This window comes from Pteropus vampyrus, unplaced genomic scaffold (assembly GCF_000151845.1).
Source record: "Pteropus vampyrus isolate Shadow unplaced genomic scaffold, Pvam_2.0 Scaffold5, whole genome shotgun sequence".
Classification (NCBI taxonomy): Eukaryota; Metazoa; Chordata; class Mammalia; order Chiroptera; family Pteropodidae; genus Pteropus; species Pteropus vampyrus.
In genome coordinates, this window is record NW_011888786.1 from 11,524,528 (window position 1) to 11,533,799 (window position 9,272).

Here is a 9,272-nt window from a genome sequence, read left to right on the forward strand (position 1 = left end):
CTTATAAAAATCACATGTTTAGTTTATTTCTATTTACTGAAAATATTTTTTCCTCTACAACCATCAAAAAATTTTAAATATGATTTCTACTCATTTTCTAGGCTGTTTCCAATATCTCTATATTTAAAAAAAATGTAATTTTGTCCATGGCTTTCTTAAGTGTTCTATTGTATTTCTCTTCTTAAAACTTTAAAACATTTATCAAGTTCACAAATCTGTTCTATCTTTATGTTATGTTAGAATGAAGATTGAAGTGACTGAAGAAGACCATGTATTATTGTTTCTTAACAAAATTATTTTTGTACAAGTGATTTTTATATGTACAGATATATCTGTACTTACTAGTGTTTCAAAGTTACTCTTTGAGCAAACTCTTGTCTTGCATGATTAAAGCTCATTATGCATCAGACTTTACAAGTTTTGAAGAAAATGAGTGAAAATTATATAAATATAGTTATACATGCATATATTTATACATATACATATTTACTACTGTAGCACTTGTGAATATATACATATACATATTCCTGAAGACAGAATGACAGCAATAATAATATATAAAAACCACCAGTGAGCTTACTGAATTCAATTTATTTATTTATTCATTCAACGAATGCTATTGTTGAACAGCCACAATATTTCTAGGCACTATTCTATGGCCCAGAGATAGAGAAGAAAATAAAACAAATGAAGCCCTTGCCCTCATGATGTTAAAATTCTGATGAAAGAGACAATGATAAACAATTAAACAAAAAAAAAGTGCATAGTATCATACCAGATAGTAAAAAGAACTAAAAAGAAAGATTAACATTATCATGAACTAAAGAGTAAGTAGTATTCTATTTTAGATAGTGTGTTCAGGCATCTTCTCTCTGATGCAGTGAGATGTATTCTCACATATAAATGAGGTAAGAGCCATAAACATACATGGAGAAAAAGCATTCCACACAAAGTTAATTAAGACTTAAAGTCAAAAAAGTGCTTGCCATGTCCAAGGGGCAGGAAGCATACCAATGTGCCTGGAGCATAGCAAACAAAAATGGTCACACTTGATGATGTTGGAAAGATACCTAAAAATAGATTACAAAAGACTTTGTAAAATGTAGAAGGAATTTGCATATTGATCTAAATGTGATGTGTATTGGTCAGGTATTACCATAATAACTATGCGTAACAAACCACCACACTATCAGTTGCATGCAAAAATGAGCATATAGGGTTCATTTCAACATTCGAAGGTTGGCTAGGGTTCAGTTGGGCTGAGTGGACATGATCCCAGAAGGTGAGCTGGGTTCAAGATATTCAATGTTTCCACCTTCCGCAGATTATTGCATTTATAATTCCTTTTTAATGTAAATCACATACGTGTTTATGTTCTCTGTTTTCCCATGGATGGAAGCTATATTGAAACAGAGATAATACCTAACTTTTTCACTACTATAATACTTGTGACTAAGGCAGAGTGTGGAGCTGAGGGATACTTCATATATATTTGCATACTGGCTTTATTCTAGAGAGGTTTTTGAATTAAAGCTGCTGTTAGGTAGATAGAGAATTCTAATATATTTCTCTTTAATTCTCCACTCTTCAAATATGCTTATAAACTTTTTGAAAATAAAAACTGTTCTTGTCCTTGTCTTGTGTAAACCTATAACACACAGTTAAGTCAATACATAAACTCTTCGCAGGTGTTATCCTCTAGACCAGGGATTGGAAAACTTCTATAAAATGTCAGATAGTAAATATTTTGTTCTTTACTGTCATAGCTAAGCAACTCTGCTCTTATAGCATGAAGACATCCATAGAAATGCATCAACAAATAGGTGTGGTTATGATTCAACTTTATTTACAAAAACAAGTGAGAGGCCAGATTTGGTCCGTGGATCAGAATTCACTGACCTCTGTTCCAGGAGACACACATATATTTCTATATTACTCCTATCTAACACTGCAGCCTCTTCTCCATCCCCAAAAGATATTGCATCCTGTATATGTGTTAAGTAAGCTCATGAATTTCTGTTGTATAGGTTTCCTTCCAACCTCTTGTGTTGATATTTGCTTTCTGATTGCTGCTTTATGTATCTACCACACTATTTCTGCTGCGGCCAGAGCCCATGTTGAGAGCACCAGTGCCCTAGCTGAGGGTGATATATTATGATACTCATATGACTCGAATTCTCAAAGTGTCAATGCAATGCTGTTCTTAGAATCTTTAATATACTCACCTATGCTGTAGTCTATACACAAATGGGAAAAACACTCTTCTCTGACTGGGGTATATGGTTTTCATGTCAGTGTTGCTTATGCTAGAGTGTCTTAAAAATTTCACCCAAGAAAGTGACTTCTCGGTTTCTTCTTTTAGCCTCGATGTAATAACTCTAGGCTTGGACAGAGGTCAGAGGCTAAGCCAATGCAAAGTAATAAACAACACTTGCCCTTTTATTCCTCTTCAGCTAGTTTGCTAGATGTGCTCAGAGAGTAGGCAATGTACCTGGGAGGAAGCACAAAGTAGATGATATTGGGGTTTGTTATTGGAAGATCAACTCATGAATTATAAAAATTATGATAAATTTCAGATCTTCTACCTAAAGGTCAGCCATACCTGGCTAATCAAAAATTTATTAGTTAAGCTTAAAGTTTATGAGAAAGGACAGCAGAAAAGGTTGATTGCAGAATGTTTTACTCTCTAGCAGTTGTTTATCTCAGTGATGGCCTGAGCACTCCCTGCTCAACTCTCTAGATTCTCTTTTGAATCAATCTCTCTATCTAGAATGCTCATAGGGTCAGGTTTTATTCCTGGAAAAGGATACATCCAGTTTTGTGAGGAAAGCTCAAATCAGGAGGGATATAATGGGAGCCTAAAAGTTATTATATTGAAGTTTATTTTTTTTGCTTCTTTTCATGTAGTCTCTGAGTATTTTTACTTCAGTTTTTCTCTTTCCCTCATTCACAATTTTTTATCTATTTGTTCCACCCTTCAGGAAAACTTAGATGGAGAAATAGTGACATAATTGCATGTCAAGGTCAAAATCATAGGAGCATACAGAAAGCTAGGATTGTGGAAGCAAATGTGTTGTGGCTATATTTTAGGTGACACTGCTAGGTTTGCATTATTAATGATTCTCAAATTAAGTTTTGCAGTCAAGTATTCTGGTTCATGGAGGTTTATTCCTGGCAAAGAACTTTTTGATTTGATTTTCATGGAATAAATTTTTATTTGTTAATCTTGTTGGAGAAAATATATATGGTAACAGTAATCTGTATTATTAATTAATATATTGTTAATTAATACTGTATTCCCTAAATTTATAATAAAAATATTATACTTCAATACCCTAAAAACACTTTTATATTTTATTCCTATATTACTAATCTTTGACAGTCAAAAAAATTGGAGGGCTCACAGTGATTCAAAACTATTATTCTGCAATTTAATTGTACAAAACTGTAGACATTTGAAAATATATAAAATTGATCTCGGTTGGGGTACTTATACTGGAACACTTCTTGCTAGTAGTTCTTTTATGTAATTCTGTGACATAAACCTATTTACTTGTCATTTGATTTTTTCTTACAACATTGAATGTACAATGAGGTAATTAAGACAATATTATGGGAAACTTTTTATAAAATTTTTTATTATATACATTGTGTATATTGATTAAAAATTTAATTTTTAATTATTTTATAGTGGTGTCAGAATAGTTTCTAAGTCATAAGTATTTTTGTGAAGGATAGTAGAGGCCCTGCATCAAATTGGATGTATTTTTGGAATGAGCACAGCATTTCTTTTCAGTTAAAAAACAGAAAGTTAGGGTACAATTATAGCTTCCATGAAGTTCCAGACTGATGTCTGTCATTAAACTAGCTGCATGTAACTATGGGTTTGAAAAAGAATTTATATTGACATACCATATCATTAACGAAGCAAGTTCGGGAACAGAGGTTATGTCATTATTACATAAGTATCCATGCAAATGAGGTTTTCTGCTTTGTTCGGAGGTGAGTGTCATTTTTATTTTCTATTGGAAGGTCTTTTTTGCTGTCAATGTATTGTACTGGCAAAGCAGTCAATATGGGGATAAATTGAGTAGAATGCTAAATTTTAAGTAAAAAAATATTGATCTCTAAACCTGATTATTAATTGTATGACTCTTAATGAACTAGTAGAGCAAGTAGAAAAAAATAACTGGGTTTGGAGCCAAACTCTAGTTTCTTCTACTTTTAAGCTACATAGCATCATAACAAGTTAAACTAATACAGTACTTATCTCACAAAATTGTTCTGAATACTTAATTCATGTATGCATCACCTAACACAGTATGTGGTACCTATACAAGATACTTGGTTAAGCTTTAATAAATGACACCATTATCAAAAATTAAGTGGTATATCCATACATTAATTTTATAGTTAATCCAACAATTATTTAAGGGTCATTTATTTTTTCTTCTTTTGTTCATTTATTTAACATTTAATAATATGATTATAAATTTGCTTGAATAGTTGTTGCACCAGAATGTAGAATGAGAACAGGAAATACTAGGGGAAAACTAGAACAGTGATTGCCTAAGTGGGCTGCAAGTCCCAATTATAAGGGGGGTTTTTGAAAACAGACTCATATGGTAACCTCAGACAGTAAATTCACAACGATAATACTAAGATAGTGACCAAATGCACAGCTAGGTTTGAGTCCTCTGTCCCAGGCTGGACAAAGCTTACTGCCAACTACACTTTTGTACTAAAGCTTAGGTGTGTGCACTTTCCTTTTTGTTCTAAGAAAAGAATGAACTAGGGAGATAGTTGCTCATTTGTGAATACTATCTGGGATAGGCAGTGGGAGGAGTGAGAAGAGAGACTGTTTCTACTAATTTAAATAAATAAGTTTTAAAAAAAGAGAGAAAGAGAACGTTTCTGTTGCTCTTTCCATGGCGTTGGTTCCTTCTCTTTATTCATTTCTTCTTTTTTTTTTTAAATCAACTTATTATTCAGCTTAAGATAACAAATGTGGAAGCAACAAAAATGAAACCTAATTCCATCATTTATTCAGATAATTCCTGTTGACATTAAACATGTAAAAACCCTCAATGACATTGAGATTCAGTGGTAAGGTAGAAAGATGAAAGCGAAAGTCTTGTTCTCTGCACATAGTCCTTCTACACTGAATTGTCCATCAGGATGCCAAGTGACCTGTCTTACATACCCTGTTCCTCAGCCATGATTTTAATATTTCCTTGTCTATATCCCCTCCTATGACCCTATCACCCTGTCTTCATCCTTATACTCCATCAATGGCATTTAGATTCTCAAATAAGGTCAGTTGGTGGTGTAAAGCAGAAACTAGGATTCAGCATGAGAGATATAATTTCACATTAATGTAAATATAACCCCAGTTCATGTTTAATAAAAGGTGATGGATTTCCTTTAACAAGTCTAGACTTGTTAATAGTATTTGTGGATCTCATTTTATTATTTTTTTATCTGAATGGAAGAAGGTAGAATTGTTTCTAATTTTGATCTCCTATCTAGACTATCAGCTTCAGATCAAGAGCAATGTCACATAAAATCACATATTTCTAAACACCTCTCCCCACTGCTGGAATTAAAAAAAAATCTGGATCTAGACTAGGTCTATATTAGTGTTCAAGAGCTGGAATAACAAAGCACCACAAACTGGGTGGCAAAAAAAAAAACAAAGAAATTATTCTCTCACAGTTTTGAAGTCCCGAAATCTGAAATCAAGGTTTTTATAGGGTTGGTTCTTCCTGGAAGATCCGAAGGAAAAACTTTTCTATGTCTCTCTCCTGGATTCTGGTGGTTGTCAGCAACCCTTAGTGTTCTTTAGCTTGTAAACTTACCATTCTAATATCCGTCTCTGTCTTCACACGGTATTCTTCTCTCTCTACAATATGGGACTCATAGAAAAGCAGCTACAGGGCTGACCATAGTCACATTTGAAAAATGTATCAAATACACACACACACACACACACACACACAAACACAAACACACACACAACACAACAAAACAAAACAAAACAAAAATATAAGCCAGAACCAGCAACCCTCCTCCTTTGATATATATTTCTGTTACGATTCATCTTGCTAGCTAATATTGAATTCCTTCCCAGAACATATATTGGCAAGTGTGGTGTGTGTGTGTGTGAGATACTATATTTTCAACATAATCATTCGATTAATGAAAAACATATCAATTAAAAATGCTAAAATTTGTTTTTTAAGGTTAATATAAATTTCTTTTGAAAAAGTATAAGTCTACAGCCATGCTACCCCGAACAAGCCCCGATCTCGTCTGATCTCGGAAGCTAAGCAGGGTCAGGCCTGGTTAGTAGTTGGATGGGAGACCACCTAGGAAGACCAGGTGCTATAAGTGTAACAAATAAAAAAAAATAAAGCATCGTAAACTGACAAGGTCCTTGTAATCTGTGAGGTCAACCAAGGGTTGCTTCACCTAAAAACAAACAAACAAACAAACAAACAAACAAATAAATAGTATAGATATCTTCTGATTTTCTTTTATTAATATATTTTGCACTGACTTTTCAGTGTAGGTCTCATATAAAGTTAATTGGTAGATTGGGGTTTGTGGCTGAGTGGTATGAATAAACCTGCTACTGCATGGCAAATTTTTAAAAAATACTTTTTTTTGTTTTCATATTCACTAGCAATTTAAATGTAGCCTTCGTTAATCTATTAATGTTTAGTTTTTTACCTCTTTTATTTTTTTCCTCTATGAATTCAATTTTGTGTATGTTACTCAATAAATTTATATTTTAAGGTAAAATAGTTCTCCATTTTAATATTCAAAGATTGCAAAGGGTAGGAAAATGTCTTGACATGTAGCCCAGATTATGACATACTAAAATAATTAGGATTAAATTCATCTAATGATTATGATATTTGTACTAATTTGCATTCTCAAAGTTACTGCATTCTGAATTGTTGCAGAGTATAACTTAGGTAGTAAATTCTGAGCAGAAAGAAGACTTTAGTTTCCTTTAATTTTTAGATTACTTTTTTCCCCCAAGTAAAACAAGGATCTCAAGGGAATTCTCTAATTGTGAATTAGAAGAAAAATTTTTGTAAGAGTCAGTGTGGTGTTTAAATGGAGAAAAACTGGTTCAGGCACTGAATAAAATAAAGAATTCAAATGGGAGTTATAATGCAGCGAGTTTAAGGGAAGGATTTAATGTTTTATTTTATACAATTGTTAACAGCATGATTCAGTGAGAGAGACTCTCCCAGGACTATAAGGAGTCTAATACTACTCCGATTCCCTAGAAATAAATAACCAAAGTTTCATTTGGAATAAATTATGTGATCAGGACCGCTCACATACCCTATGGCTTCTGTTCTCTCATCAAAATATATTTTAGGGTCTCTAGAGGATTTTAATTTCTCCTACAAAGATTCCAAGGAGGTCCCAGAGGGCTGCTGGCTACAAATACATTTGGAAAAATATCTACAACGCATCCTGCCATCTGACAGTAGTTATCCAAATATCAGACAAAATGCCCAGCTAGAAGAATACTGGAGTAGTCATTGCTCTGGAAGTGTGTAGATGCCTAGAGATGTGCTAGTGATAATTACATACCTGGAAATCTTTCCATAGTTCTCTACCTGCAGCTTTGAATGCTCCAGTTGTGTGTGGGCATATCTATGGGATACCAGGATGCTGAAAAATGTAGGATGAGGGAAGAACAGTGGTACTTTCACACTGATAATGCTCATTCATTCCTAGAGAAGCAAATTTCTTGCTGTGATATTCTGTAATATCTTGGGAAAGGTGTTTACTCAATTATAAGACAGATAGATGCTTTATTATAAATTCTTTTATTATGAACAATTGTAAAAAATATTTGGAATGTGTTTTATGGAATATATTTTGGTGATGAGCTACTCAGCTTATAAAAAGAAACTTATCATTCATTATTTTGGCATCAATTTATGACCAACCGATGCTTTATATTTACACGAACATATACAGAGTATTTATTGCACATATACGTTTATAAACATGCACATATTAAAAATATGCCCAAGAAAGCTTAAGCATATTTCAGGTATATTTATAAAGTAAATTATAAGTAGAAGATAAAATGAATATTATTAACCTGGCTAATAGTGTTTTCTTCCCCCAATAATACATACAGTATTATTGAACAATTATTAGAGTGTTTAAGTAGGCACTGAATTTTAAATATTTTTGATAGTATAGTAACCATAAAATAAATTTAATTGTAAAAGATAAATGTACTGTAAATATATGTTTGTATGCTATTTCAACAGATTTCATGTATATATGCTTCACATATATATACAAATACATATACATATGTATGCTTCAATTGCTCTTCAGACTTAAGGAAACAATTTCTAATTTGTGGTCAAATTTCTGGCAGCTAGTTCTGAATTAATTATAGGAAGATACGTGTTAGTAGAGTCAACTGTGAGTTGACATCATCCAAACAATTATTTTTCATAAGTTTACTAATAACTTCAGCCAGTGAACCAGACATGACAGCTTAATCTGTCCAATCTGTTCCACATGTCCTGGACGTACAGTGAGTCCAAAGCCCATGCTTTACAATCAAGTTATCTCTATCCATTATTGAAAAATAGGGTCTAGAACTTATCCCTGTGCTTCGTTTATCTTTTGAAGTTTTTCAAACCAGCAGAAAAATTTCAAACAGGCAATTTTGCACGTCTGAATAAACAATTACCTTGTTTTATGTTGATGCATTAGTTTACAAGGGCTGCCATAACAAAATGTCACAGACTGGTTGCTTAAACAACAGAAATTTATTTTCTTACAGTTCTGGGGGTTGGATGTCTCAGATCAGCATGTTGGTAGGTTTGGTTTCTCCTGAGGCTTCTCTACCTAGTTTGCAGACTGTTGTCTTCATGTTGTGTCCTCACATGGCCTTTCCTGGGTGAGTATGCATCCCTGAGGTTTTATCCTTTTCTTATAAAAACACGAGTCATATTAGATTAAGACCCCACTCTTATGATCTCATTAAATTAATTACCTCTTAAAAGGTCCTATTTCTAAATATAGTCACATTACTTTAGGCCTTCAACATATGAATTTGGCAAGGAATGGGAAGATACAATTTATTCCACTGTACAATAGATTATGACACTGTCAATATATTAGGAATAAAGACTATTTTGCAGTACTTTGGTGATCATAATGTTCTACTAACTCATTACTAGACTCGTTGACTATGATAACAGAGTTCCAGATTTCCA

At 33.0% G+C, this 9,272-nt stretch overlaps 1 pseudogene; it reads left to right on the forward strand.

Annotated features, from left to right (window-relative positions):
• Window positions 1-6,273: 6,273 nt before the first annotated feature.
• Window positions 6,274-6,393, forward strand: LOC111743968 (annotated as a pseudogene).
• The last annotated feature ends 2,879 nt before the right edge of the window (window positions 6,394-9,272 follow it).